The following is a 14,017-nucleotide window of genomic DNA, read 5'->3' on the forward strand; positions in this document are numbered from 1 at the left end:
CGACGCGCACTGCTCTTAAGGTTGCTGGAAACCTTTCAATCACCCACTACCGATTTCACCATTACAGTTTAGTTATTTACGTCACTCCCATAAATAGCGAGCGGTAATGACGCTGGAAATGTTCCCGAACTCTGAAGGCTTTGAAATTGTTTGTTGTTACCTGAGGTGTTTCGAAGTCCGATTGGTGAATTACACTTTTAAATGGAAAGCACTACCCTCGGTGATTGAAGCCATAGACGGCTGGGATAATCCGTTCCTACGTTCAACATCACTGAGGACCACCGACTTAGGCTGCCTGAGTATTTCGCAACCTAGGGACTCAATGTAAATGTTTATATTAGAATGCGGACAAATAGGTTCATTCAGACCATTGAGAATCTGGCGAAGAATTGGAATCAGCTGACTCTCCGCGGTCAACTGTCCAGATTAACCACGAAAAAGGAAGCCTCAGTCGCTGAAAATGTGGTGCAGGTACGCCTCGTACTCATTAGAAAACTTCAAGAAACAAGGTCACCCAGAGTGCACTCAGATCGCACACCATATTACCGCTGTGAAATAAAAAGTATTATTCAGTTACTTTCTGGAACAGGCAACATTCGCGACCAAAGTTAGTCATTCTCGAAAAATTAACAGTAGAGTAGGGAGTAATCAAGAGTTCTTATCTGCGGCATCTAAATATTTCGGCCAGAAAACCAATTTAAGAATGAAATTCAGATATGTTGTTGGTTTATCCAAATTCTCAAGGATATTGTGATTATCCACATTTATCTTTTCGAAATAAACGTTCTCAGAGCGTCGAACGGTTTTCAATGAAATATCAGGACAGTGAGTTTGTCAAACACATGCACACCAAGCAAATAGAATATCGGAAACGCCTACTTGTAGTAGCTTGTATGGAATCGATCTGATTTATTCAACATCCTTGTTCTTGTAAAAATGACAATGACAAGCCTTATCTTACATGACAAATCTTATCACTTGAGAAAGGCTATGTAAACTACACTCATTGTTTTGAAGACTGCGATTGCCATAGTTCGGTGCAACAACGAAAAAGATGTTCACAACACTGAGAAAGACAGACGGCCCTGTTTATGAAGCAATTTTTCTAAATAGTTTTGCATCCCACTAATTGCACTGCAGGCTTGAATTTACCCGAGGCATTCTACTGCAAAACAAATAATTGTTTTTATCCCTTCGCTCACCAGCCGATTGGACATTGTTTCTTTTTTTGCTATGGCTTATATAAATCAAATAAGTAAATGAGGAAAGATTTGGGGAATGAGTAATGCAAACGTGAGAGGTAAACTTAATTGATGTCTGTCGGTGAGACAGCGCGTTTACATCCGTTGAATCCCTAACTGAGGTGAACAAACCTGCATAGAAGAACTGTATGAAGGGAAATTGGCTCTGATGCCAAGTCTAGGAATGTAGTTCGTCAGTTAAATTAAATATCACTAAAAGCCGTCAAAACAGTGTATTGGTACCGAATAGTCTTGTTGAGTGCCTTGTTTGGATTCTTCATAGTGGTTCTTAGGGCTGGCGATTTTGGGTGCTCTGTTCTCTTGCGACAACAATACAAGCGCGCAGAGTTGATAGATAACCACCCTAGAAGCCACAGTGCTTCACTTCATCAATAAAGGTACTGCGACCAGTTTGATATGGAATGGTTTACATACCTTACAGAAGGAGAAAAACATATCAGCATGTACCAGTAAGATTCTATCCCTTCCCAAAACAATATCCTTCCGGCTCCTCATAATCTCTCTTTATGTAGTTATTTCTGGGTTGAAGAGGGTGAACGGCTACAGTGTAATAACAAGTAAGTACACCCAGAAACGTTTCTACACACTTTCTACCATGCTATGAACATGTCGCCAAAATTGAGCTACATCGTGTTTTTTAAAACGAACAAAATAAGGTTCGCATGTGACTGGCAACATGCTGGGGAACCAGAATGTGATTAACGGGTCGCTAACCTCAAGACTGTTTGCCAATTCAGCAAATGAACTAAACCCTCATCAGCACACGATAGTGCTGCAATTAAGACGCAGACGCACACAAAATGACCAGGAGAATCGCGGTTTGAACCCAACTTTTGCACCTCAACTGCTCCTATGTAGGCTTGGGCAACCTGGCAATATCTGAGGCTTCATGCTCTTTTCAGATGATGTGGCGCTCAAAAGGGTAAGTACAAGTGAACAAACCAAACTGGAGCAGTTATGTCATCATGAAAACATTTACAGCTGTGTAAAATAAGTTGCGATTTTGAAACGCGCACGTCTGACAGTTTTATTTGCATAGGGTTATCTATCCTTCGTGGTTCCACTAATTTGGTGCAGTCCAGTACCTACTCATTCCAACTTCCACTTACTGTAATCTAAACAAATCAAGTTACCACCATCTCCCTTGCAACAGTTCGATATTAGCGAAAAGATCACGAGGACGTTTACAAGAATATTCTCTTTTGCGCGCTTGTACATGGTCAACACCAATACTCTTATCACGAGGCGAAAGATAAAACAAAACCTTTCCTCGGATCACCTGAGTTTACCCACTAATTTGTCTACAGGCTAGGAAATGAATAATGCGATCGAGTTGGTGTTTTAGATGCCGTCCAAGCATTTTATAATGTACAAAACAAATCCTAGACACTAGGCGTCTTCCTAGTTCTTATTTTTTGTGCACGGAGAGCTGTGTTCAGCCTTTGAGAATCGATTAGCTAGAGATTTAGACATAGTCTTACCGTAAATAGTCCAATTCATACAAACTTCAATCCTGAACTCCAGTAGTGATCGGTGACCTTAACCAGCTTTTATTGTACTCAATGTTGTGATCCATTTTGTTTGTACTACACATGTTTAAGTAGGACGAATCGTAATTGACAAGTTTGCTTTCGCGAACATGGAGCTGTCCTGAAGAAATTTTCCCGTTGCACTTTTCTGTCACTGTTGGGCAATGATAGGGTACCGCAAAACAAGTGGGATTCAGCCCCACCCCCTAAGCTGGATTACAAAACCGGGACGTTTGTTCATGATCAGATGTTCATGATCACATTCGATGGATTCCTTAACGAAATGCGCAAAATAGTGACAAGGCTTCGGATAAGTTAATAATGCTTTTAGTTTTTGTGCTAACATTCATGCTGGGCCCAATTTGTGTGTGTTATTTACTGCGGAAATACAGGATTGCTATGGACTGTTGGATATCATATTTGGTCGCTTCGACCTTGAGGCGCTGTAGAAGTTTACCTTTACAATTTTAAGTTCCGCGGATTGATTCTTACGATGATATGTTGTTGTCAAATTATGCGGGCACTGTTGACCACAATGATCATGATGAAACGGGATATATTATATTTGTCTCGTAGTTATTATTCAACAGCACGACGGTCGAGTGAATTGGTAGCGCCAAAGAAATTACCATATTCCCCGGTGGTTTGTTTGTTTTGTATCTTTAACCGTCAGCTTGCACAGAATTAGTAGTTTGTGCAGCTAATAGTGCGTTTCAATATTACTGAATCTGGCACCTTGTTTAGACGTTGATTAATCAATCGCTCATCTGATTTAGCGATATGTGAGATTGAGTTGACCTCGTTGAAGCGATTAGACCAACTATCGTGAGATTTCAACAAAATTCGTTTTATAACGATCTATATGTCCCCATCTCGCTAAACTTAATAATATAATTTTGGGAAATCAAAATCGTTCCTAAAAAAATCGGGAATTTTTGAAAAATTAGTCGCGCGAAATTGCTAATTAACATAACAGTAATTTTCTTGTCCCGACAGGAGGTTTAGACATTGATTTTGATCCAAACGCCATCAGGTCTATTGACTGAGTTTGTTCTGTATACTAGTGGGATCGCACGGCATACCTGATGGCTTGACAGCCATCGAGCGTATTGCTGAGCGTCGCCATTAGGGAAGAACAGGGATCTTTTGAACCCCTGTAAATTGACAGTTGCTTAGCCAGCAACCGATCAGTGATGGGGAACGTCTGTAGATGACCACGTGAAGTAAAAATGGACATTCTCTGCACATGTGGGCAGCGTGGAGATGGAATGGTAACAATCGTGTAAATGGAAGTGATTTTGTTCCTAGTGGATTTCTGATCCAAATCAAGTGGCTCTGCTTCCATTATGTTTTGAAATGTTCGTTTGCATGCAGATTCCGTTTTCTATGACCAAAAGGTTCAATGCTCTCATTTAAACAAACGATTGAAAGCGTATGAACGTCGCACCTAACAGAAAACATAACTGACGTTTCTAATTTGAGCTCTGCTTTCTGTGGTGGCCACTAGAAAGTGGTGAGGATAGGTAAATCTATGCGCCGTCCAGTCGTTTGTAGCAAACTCGACCGAGGACAATGTACTTCCTACTCTCTACGAAGATGTGTGTGAGACAGTGGGCCAAGAGGCTTTTCAGTAAACACGTTTGAATTAGGATGCTGAGAGAGGCCACTTAAACGCAGCAGGACGTAAAGTCCACTCATTCAGTTTAGTGAATATCATCCTAATATGTATTAGCCATTAAAACAGACGTTATTGAATCTAAACGTCCTTTCAGCTTATGCATATCGAGATCGCAGGCCAGGATGCCACAGATAGGTCTACAACTTTTGTTTAAGCTGATAAATCTCGAACACTGACACAATATGGTGCGCAAAATAGGACAAACATTACACGAATGCGTGCATACAACAAAAACGGTTTGGATAATACGGTCCACGGAAGGTTACCACATAAAACTGTTTTTTCTGAATTTTCTCATTTACTAGTCGGTCTGAAATGCATCTTAGGGGTATACACAAAAGATTTTATCTTTTGTACGCTAGACTCACGTGCTTTTTACAGTAGGACTACTGTATATTTTACAGCTCCTAAGCTTTATTGGTTCTGCATCTTTGGTGAACAACAAAAGCCCGAGTTTTAGACAACTTCAATAGCCGTTGTTTATTTACTCTGACAGTATTCTTTTGGACAATGTGGCACGTCCATGTCATCACATGACTGTGCGTGTAAGGCGGAAACTGGCCGACAAATTATCTATAATTTATCATGGATCTTGTCTCATTCGTCACAGAACAAACACTGTAAGCCAAACATCATATTGGCCCGTTCCTTGAGTATATACTTGATTGCGAATCTCCTAATGGGAAATTGGTAAATAGACTCACTTCTCTTTGGCTCAAGCCGGTATCACAGTTAGTATCAAGAACACAAAAACACGAAAACTGCCATAGGTCCATTTGTGATCCAATATACTTTTATGGGTTGGACAATTTACTTTCCGGTCCATAGCTTAGCACAACTGCTCCTGGGACGTCAGTGAGGTGCTAAACAGGTTAGAATGGGCTACTGATTGTCTGTGGCGCTGCTATAGTCTCAACTACAATCATTTATCGATGGTACCTTCTAACGACAACGGAGTGGACCTGATGTACGAGATCGCCCGGTAACGTTAGGTTAAAGTGGCAGGTGAAATACAAGTTGTTACATAATAGTAACCCATTTTTATGAATTTCATCGTTCTAGTCAGTTAAACTAAATGGACACCCAGCCTATTCAGACTGAGAAGAATCAATGAAATAAATGAAAAGTAAACTGTTGAAAACTTAAGTGAAGTCCGATAAACGATTGATTTGTGACAAATCTGACGTGGTGGGATGCACAGAATGCGACATGGTTGATTCGTTTGGTTCTTTCAACTCTTACGTTTTGCAGAAAATGTAAAAAATGGGGGTGTGCTTGAAGTAAGTGCAATGAGTTTTTTTCTGATAAGGACTCAAAGTAAGTCTTTCATTGAAAGATCATTGTTTCTCAATCGATTAGGACAGGCGGGGAAGTGATTCATTTTTAAGTGTCGAGTCCGACTACGTCTCGTTTCCTGTTATCTCGCATTCACATCCCGCCTTTAGTTTTGCTATCAGATATTTCCTTCTGACTTGATTGTCCTCTTTGTGAAGGTTTTCTTCAGAAAACAGGGGTGTGTTGGTTGCTATGATAATACAGTTGTCTTAAAAATTCGGATGTTGTTATTTGATTTATATTAAGTTAAAATCATTATGGAAGGCCTGGATTGAGGTACAGAACTGAGCAACAATATAAATAAATAATAGGTCCGAAATAATCGGGAATTCGTTGTAATTAATCTTCTTTTTCCATTTTGGATGTTTATGGAATTACCTACATGGAAAGCCTTCCAGTGAAGGGCATTGGTTTTGGAAATACGAAGGGTACAAACCAGACATCTTAGTCCATCCATCTTTGCCAAGTCAGAGAATGCTTTATTATGTGTAATGATATAGAAGTGAGCATTATTTAACGTTGACGCAATGAGTGGAAATCGGTAGAGGGAAGTATTGTTGTCTGTAATCATAGGTTAGGTTTGCTGCATCTGTCTTGTAGCAAAACTTTCACATGACTAAACAGTTCGACACTTGTACAGTCTGCTTAAATCACGGAACGTTTGCAGTAGATCTAAGCAAATTAAAGTCTTATCACTTAGGCGAACATGGGGATCAAAAATTACCACAAAATCTAATGACCCGATCGTTTGGACCTGAACTCTAGATTGTTGTTTTTGAGTGCAAATAGATGGACAAATGGAACGTCGTCCCATATAGTATTCAACAAGTACCTGCATAAATCTGCTGGATTTGAATTTCAGATGAAAGGTAATGTGGATATAAAAATTACGTACATGGTACACCTAACCAGAAGAATACTGGTCGCCGAGGTTTAGTTCGCATTTAATGCATTGAACAGCTTCGTTTGTACCGGTGTGGTGATTGCAGATCGGTAACATTGGGAAAAAAACCTAAAATAATTGTCAGCCCTAGAAGTTAGAAGTCCAGACCGAACATTTAGTGAATGCTCTAATTCCCACTGCTGAAGTTTCACAATAATATCTCGAAGCGAGTAGAGTATTTATCCTCAAATCCGATGCCAAATCCATAAACGTTTGCATCAGTGCGATAACTCAGTAGGAAAAATTTGGCTTATCAGCAAAGGCTCTCAGGTGCAGTTACCACTGTTATATCAACTGTTGATAAACAGAATCAAGTGATTCCGAAATTTGCAGAATTCGTTTGCAAATCGCAATTACTTGAATAATCCAAATCTGATTTCAAAACGGTTGTTCTGATAAGTCCACTCTAATGACGAGTGGAGTGTCCTCGAGGTTTTACGGCCCGGGATTAATCCGAAAGTTGAGCTGCGGACGCTCAACCCACTTTACAGTGTTATCAATGCTTTATCAGTGTATTCTAGGTGCACCAAAACAATTGCAGTTGAAAAAATCCTTTTGAGTCCAGTGCTTTAACTTCTTGTTGTGGACCTAGCAAAATGATGGCTAGAAGTTAAACCGCTTAAACTAGAGCGATGCGAATGCGAAGATTTAAACGAATATGCCGTAAATGATCATTACTTCACAATCAATAGAAAGTTTCTCTTGTCCAAGTGCCAAAATTCATCTGGGCGCGAGAATTTGTCGGAGCGTCAGCGTGAAGCAGAAATACAAGATGAGAGGATTACTGCGTTAACGCTTTCGTTAGTGCAAAGGAATAATTTTGTCGTATAGATGTTGCTAAGCTGCAGAGTCCTTTGGATGAATCAGGTTAGTTTTATTCCCCTTTATTGGACAAAGTTGACAACGTCCGCCTAGTGTTGCTGACAGAGAAGAAAGTTTGACCTAATAAGCCTACTGTATCTAATATCCGTAGTATAACTCCAAGGCGATGCATAAATGGAACCCGTCTTGGTGTCAAAGTCTTGCGTGCTCTGCGGAAGGCTTAAAACAATACGCGCATTATATACATGTGTAAGTATATATTGTGAGCATTTGTTTGAACTATCGGTTAACTTGTGACTAAATTGTTAAAACATCCAGCATTTGTCATTAATAATTTCTGGTCAAGTTTCACTTCCATTTTTGATCAAAACCGGAAAAAATGTACAGACTGCAATGATTAGAAATATACTTGATCTGCCGCAAAATAGAAACCTTAAGCAAAAATACTACAACTGTGCCTAAATTATACTTTTACGAAGGCTTTCATTGGAATAAATATAGCATTTCTCAAGACTACTTACCACCACACCGTTTTCCAGATCAATGTGAACCGTCCAACTCCACAGTTGTCGCCAATGTTAGAGTTAAGTGAAAATTTGTTTTCGGGCACACGCAGTGAAACGCGTCCGTACGTGCATGAGTATGTATGTGCAACGCTGTGATAGAACATTTCTAGTAGACCGAAAATACAGATGTTTCCAGGTCGTCTTTACCAAACTGACCAATCAAAATCCTTGTCGATCCTTGTTCTTCGGGCGGTTTTTATTGGCTATGTGGACATGATCTGTCGATAACACAACCAACCCGATTAGTTTTTGAAGAAAGGCCACAAACTTCTGAGAATGTGGTCTCTGCGTTCAGTGTATTTGATTTGAATGAACAGGCGTCAGAAATGCAGTCTTGAGTTGGGATCACCTAGTTAAAGCGGTGTGCATATACAATCTCCTCACGAATATTGCTGAGGAGCACACTGATGTTCAGTGCTTTGATGTCAGTAGTACTGAATTTCCTCTACAGGTTTGCAGTTTATTATAAGCCACATAAAGCGTAGATATTTCGGAAAAACTTACGAAACAATGCATTCAAAGAGAGGCTACTAAAAAGCAAAACTGATTTTCTGCTGGGAGAAGCCCCTCTTGGAGAGCAGTTTCCAAAGCACAAAGGTGAAGGAAGGATATCAGACATCCCAGGCGATGGCTCTGCTTCAGAATGGACCCTGGGGACTCAGTGCGTTCACGCGCATTTCACTTATCGATGAGGGGTCTTGATATGATTTTGCATGTCTCATGATACTTTGAGAGTGTTTTGCATACAAAATTCCAGCTTCATCACAGTTAGAAATACTATCGGTGTATATTATAACCCTTAGAGAGTTGAACTTAAATCTTCTTAAATATGGGCATACCCTCACCCGACCGAATTGTGTGCTCGTCCGGTCGCGCCAAATTATCCTGACCGTGAAGCCTGGTGGAAAGTCCCTCCTACCTGCTACACGTGTAGACAAGTTGGTGCCCTAGGAATTTGTCTGTATAGTCTGGAAGCACAAAGCAAGTGAGATAACCGTGAGGGGAGCCTGAAAATATCTAGTTCAGCGAAGGCCGGATGAAGACCTGTTAGTAAACTTTCTGCGGGTAATATCTTCTTAACTATTGTCAAAAAGGTTTACAGACGGTCAGAGATTACCGATCTTTAGATAATCATATTTCATGTGCACTGGCATGACCTATTTGTTCCAACGTTCAACATCCTCTTCTTATTTATGAACCGTGATTGCCAAGGCATCCTGCTTTTAGGTACTCCAAAAATATCATGTGCCTTTCAATCGGTGTGTTTGCCAAGAATGTACCGTCTGAGTGTGTGATTTGAAGAATTTTGAAGCAGTGAAGTGATGTGCTATTCAAATGACTGAGAAAATGAATACTGTTTGTAACTGTGTGGATTTCAGATAACAGTATGTGCCACAAGGTGTTGTCATAAACAAATGACTACACCGAAGCTTAGCTGACAGCCCGAATGGATCAGCCAAAATAGACTTGTAAGTGTCTCAGCCACCTGGCTGTAAAAGTTTCGCATACATTGGATTTCTAAAACAAATCATAAAAAGGACGCTATACATTGTTGAAGTCTATAAGTTGCGAGCGTTGTTTTTGAGCCCTAGGTCGTCACACACCGTTAGACACTCACATGGTTGCTACCTCTGTATTTTGAGTCTTTTCAGTTGCTTTCATTCTATTGAAGAACATTTCATCTTGTTGACAAAAGTAAAGTTTGAACAGCTCATCTTCTATGGATAAATGTGAGCTTTTATTTCGAGACCATTACTTGAACAGTATGAAACCTAATCGACTAACAGTCTGCCCTCGAAAGGATTTGCCTGTATGAACAGGAATCATAGGGCGGTTGGGGGTCCGTACGCTTCTGCGTGACAATCACTCGATCATTTGCTTGATTAGTCGTCTGGCGGCAAGCTCAACTGTCTCGCTATGTGCAATATGGCGTGTCTGAAATTACGGCTGGAATATTGCATCTTTGCCCGCACACGACTGCTATCTTGCCATCAGAAAAACCGAACAGATATTTCACTACACTAATATTATGAGACTTCACGTTTCTTAGTCGAGGTTTCAGGAGAAATAAGCAGGTGAGTTGAAATGCAAAGGAATCCTTGACTTGGCCATACAAATTTGTTTTCAAGTTCAAATTTTGAAATTATCTGAATGCCCATTTGTACTCAAAGTATAAGCAGGCACACACAGGTTGTAGATTACATACAGCTGCACCCAATGCTGTTGTGAGAATGTGTCGGTTAAAAGGCGTGTTTTTTATCAACTTAGATTTTCTACGGTATAAGTCTTATGCTTGCAGTTCTCAGAAAAAACAAATTGTCGTATGGTGTTACCGCCAGATTGCCAGCCATTCAACCCCTAGAATAGCAGAAGTTGCGAAAAAGTGTGTTAAGAGTGATCTCAGTTTGGCGAAAAAGAGTCTACATCAAATCACATCAATGTGAAGGCGCTTTTGTAGACTTAGCAAAATATTGATCTTGCTCTGAGAGGTTTTGTAAATCCCGACAACCCCATACCCAAAACAACAAGTTACAATAAACATTTCTTTACATCATGTCCCAGACAAGAAGAATAATGAAATTAAATTAACTTGTTTCGAATAATGGAACAAAGAAGCGACTGCACTTTTTTCATGCGGAAAGTCATATGCATAGTGCGCCAGCAGTACATGGATGTTAAAAAGTCCAACCAAACTTTTAAGGGAATACAAGTTATTCAGGTGTGTTTAGATACAATCGAAAGATTTGGTAGCTGCCCGAGGCTAACTTCCACGATTCCAGCAACAACTTCTTACCTACTGAAAAACAAAATACCCATGATTTGTCAAAAATGTGCGGCCTAACTGAGTACACTGAGACTCTTTGTTTTTTTGGAAAAAAAGCATTTGAGCGCTGTGAAACTCCTAATAATTTTGTTTTCAATATCTTTTATTTATTTTGGTTACACTAATGAGACACGTTTCATGCGGAATGTTTTATTTCCAACCAGCAAAATTTCATAAGTGTTAGTTCACAGCTGTGGAATGAAACGAATAAATGAAACGGCTTTTGAGGTTCTTCTTTAGTTGTAACGATCTGGTTAGTGCACATAATGCACAACGAAAGCTGCTTTTACACGGTTCCGGTTGGCATCCTCATTATCAAATTTTGACGTAGAACGAACTGAAGGCTACTAGTGGTCAACGTCGGTCATCATTCGTACTACTGTCTGTCCCGTCAACCTAGCTTTCTACTGAATTTTTCCCTCAACTTTGTCTTGCTGAAACGCACCCTGCGCACAAATAAATCCATACAACTATATGCTTTTAGCTCAATCAGGGGAAAGCTGAGGTTGTGGTATACCCTTATTGTACGATTATTGTGGTGAATACCCCAGTGAATGTGTGTATATTGAAGAGCAATATAAGATGATATCACCGCAGCAACGTATCCTTAATAAGTACCATTTTAGCGGAGAAATCCATATGAAATTTTCTGTCAATTACAACTGATCTCCGGAAGGACCGTTGTCCCGGGACCATAACTTCGTGGGAAATGGCCAATGGCAAGCGCCCATCAACGTATGCGTTAATGGAATTACTGTGAGAACACCCCATTGCGCAGTGCACGATATCCAATTGGGATGTGCTTGAAATGGGGAAAAAACAAGCCGCCTTAAAGAGAGAGTAGTAATAGTAGTGATATAGTGAAATATCCGCAAACCGACTGGACTGCTTTCAACAAGAACTAAGCTATTGTGGTTGTAGGAAACTAAGGGTATTTTCTTATAATGGTTTTAATGATAATCTTAGGTGAATTTCAGATCTGTTTGTTGCTGGGCTCATTGTGCGTTTAAAAAAACGTGTTAATTGTGACATGATTAAATGCCTTGGATGATAGACCTTCTGTTGACGTTCCTCACGTAAGGCAGACTAAGATAAATATGACTCAAATGAATGCCGTGATGCGTTTTCTGTTCCTGAGTGTTCCTGTTCCCTGAGTGCCTCGCTTCACGCGCTAGCACATGCTCTGTAAGCGTATCGGAGCATGTGTCGCCCACAAATGGCAACCTTGAACACAAGAAAACAAAGACGTTCACATCCTAATTTTGAGCATCGTCTGAATTGATGAAATTTTCGCGCTGTCCATCATAAAGAAAACATCTGTGTGGCATGTATTAAATAAGGTTGTGCAATATTGTCGGCTACGGAAGCACATACTGCACACATGAACAGTTTTTGCTTCCAACGTCAGTTTGTCCGCCATTTTTGTCCTAATTAGAGTGGATGAGGATGGGGAAAGCGTCAGTATTCGCTGCGTTTAATTTGTTTGATCAATACTGTTTCTGATAAATCTTTTCAAATCTAATGCTTTTTTCTGTGGTTTTGCATGCCACATATTTTTAGAGGTCTTGTGAAATAAAGAAGCATTGTCTACTAGCGGCGTATTTTTCAAGAAGTTGAGGAAATTGATCAGATTATCGTCTGAATTCTCTCAGACAGACTGACTTGAATTATGAGCAACATGATGGATTATGAATTTCAAGGAAGGCATTCTGCAGTTTGTAAAAGCTTCATTTACCTTACTTATGGAATCTGATGCAGACAAAACTTAAATGATTTATTTTCCTTTTTTAGTACATTTGCGTATCTTAAGCGCTCGCTAGACGGATTGTTTTGATTTCACAGCGTCGGCGGTTCGTTCCTTTGGTTAAAAGACTGTGACAGATTAACAAAACTGAACAAGAAGACAGCGCAACATAAACAACCGACCAGTCTTATATTAATCATGACCTATTTATTATTCCGCCCTTGTTAGCCGAATATCACCATAGCTTATGCCGTTGTGTAAAATACTGCCGGTGATTACAGGTCATGTGTCATCATATGACCATGTACACAAACTGGGGATTAAACAAACTTATACAAGTTGAAGGGATTTCTCAGTTCTGAGTCTCCAGTTTGTCCACCTAGTACTTTAAACTTTCAGGCCTCAGCTTGCAATTCTTCCGGATGCATTTCTGTTTACAGTGCAGATCAGTCTTGTTGGATTCATCCTAATAATCATCAGCTGAAAGATGTGAACCCGCGATCGAACAGTTAGGGTTAGGCACTACATGATTCAGTCACTTGTGATTTTATATTCCTGGTAGTAGACGACTTAATTATGTTGCTGATAACCTTGTAAAACTTGTTGTACCAAAATCATGCTCAAAATCCGTCAGTGTGAACCCATCTGAAGGCATACGGCATGCACAGGACTAATGATTTCTAACCTGAGTGAGCTACCTATGTGGTGCTCCTTAGCCTTCAAAACAAATTTGACTGGCAGGATTAAACTCCAGGACATCGTTAAAATTGTCTTCTCGCACCACAAGTGCAAAAAAAACTACAGAACTCATGGCAAACGTGTCACAGTGTAGGCTATATCCAATTGCCAAATTAGCCACTTCCTTGTAATGCTGTTATTTTGGTTCACTTTGCCTGTAATTACCAGGAAGACCACCAACCTTTTTGTGAACAACATGAAAGCAGCCAAACTCAACGAGTGAAATAATTTTCTAACAAAATTACCATTAGTTTTTCCGAATCACGTTCAAATAATTGGCAACATCGAAAAATGCAAGGTAGTGAAGAAGGCCATTCACAACGGTTTTGCTGAATTACCGCAAGAGTTTCCGGGAATTCGCTAATAAACGTTGATTACTTTTGCTATAGGTCTACCAACAATTTAACGGTATAAACTTTTATGCACCACTGAGTTTATTGCGGTAGGCGCCTGCAAACTAGGTTGATTTCGGTTCGTGTGAAGTGGGGTAGGCATCACTTAACAGGCGCCGCAGAAAGCAGTTTGTGCAATAAGCTGTTGCTTAAATAGTAATCGGCATGGGGGGGATGGTTTGGA

The sequence above is a fragment of the Opisthorchis viverrini genome, assembly GCF_000715545.1.
Source record: "Opisthorchis viverrini unplaced genomic scaffold opera_v5_88, whole genome shotgun sequence".
In the NCBI taxonomy this organism is placed as follows: Eukaryota; Metazoa; Platyhelminthes; class Trematoda; order Opisthorchiida; family Opisthorchiidae; genus Opisthorchis; species Opisthorchis viverrini.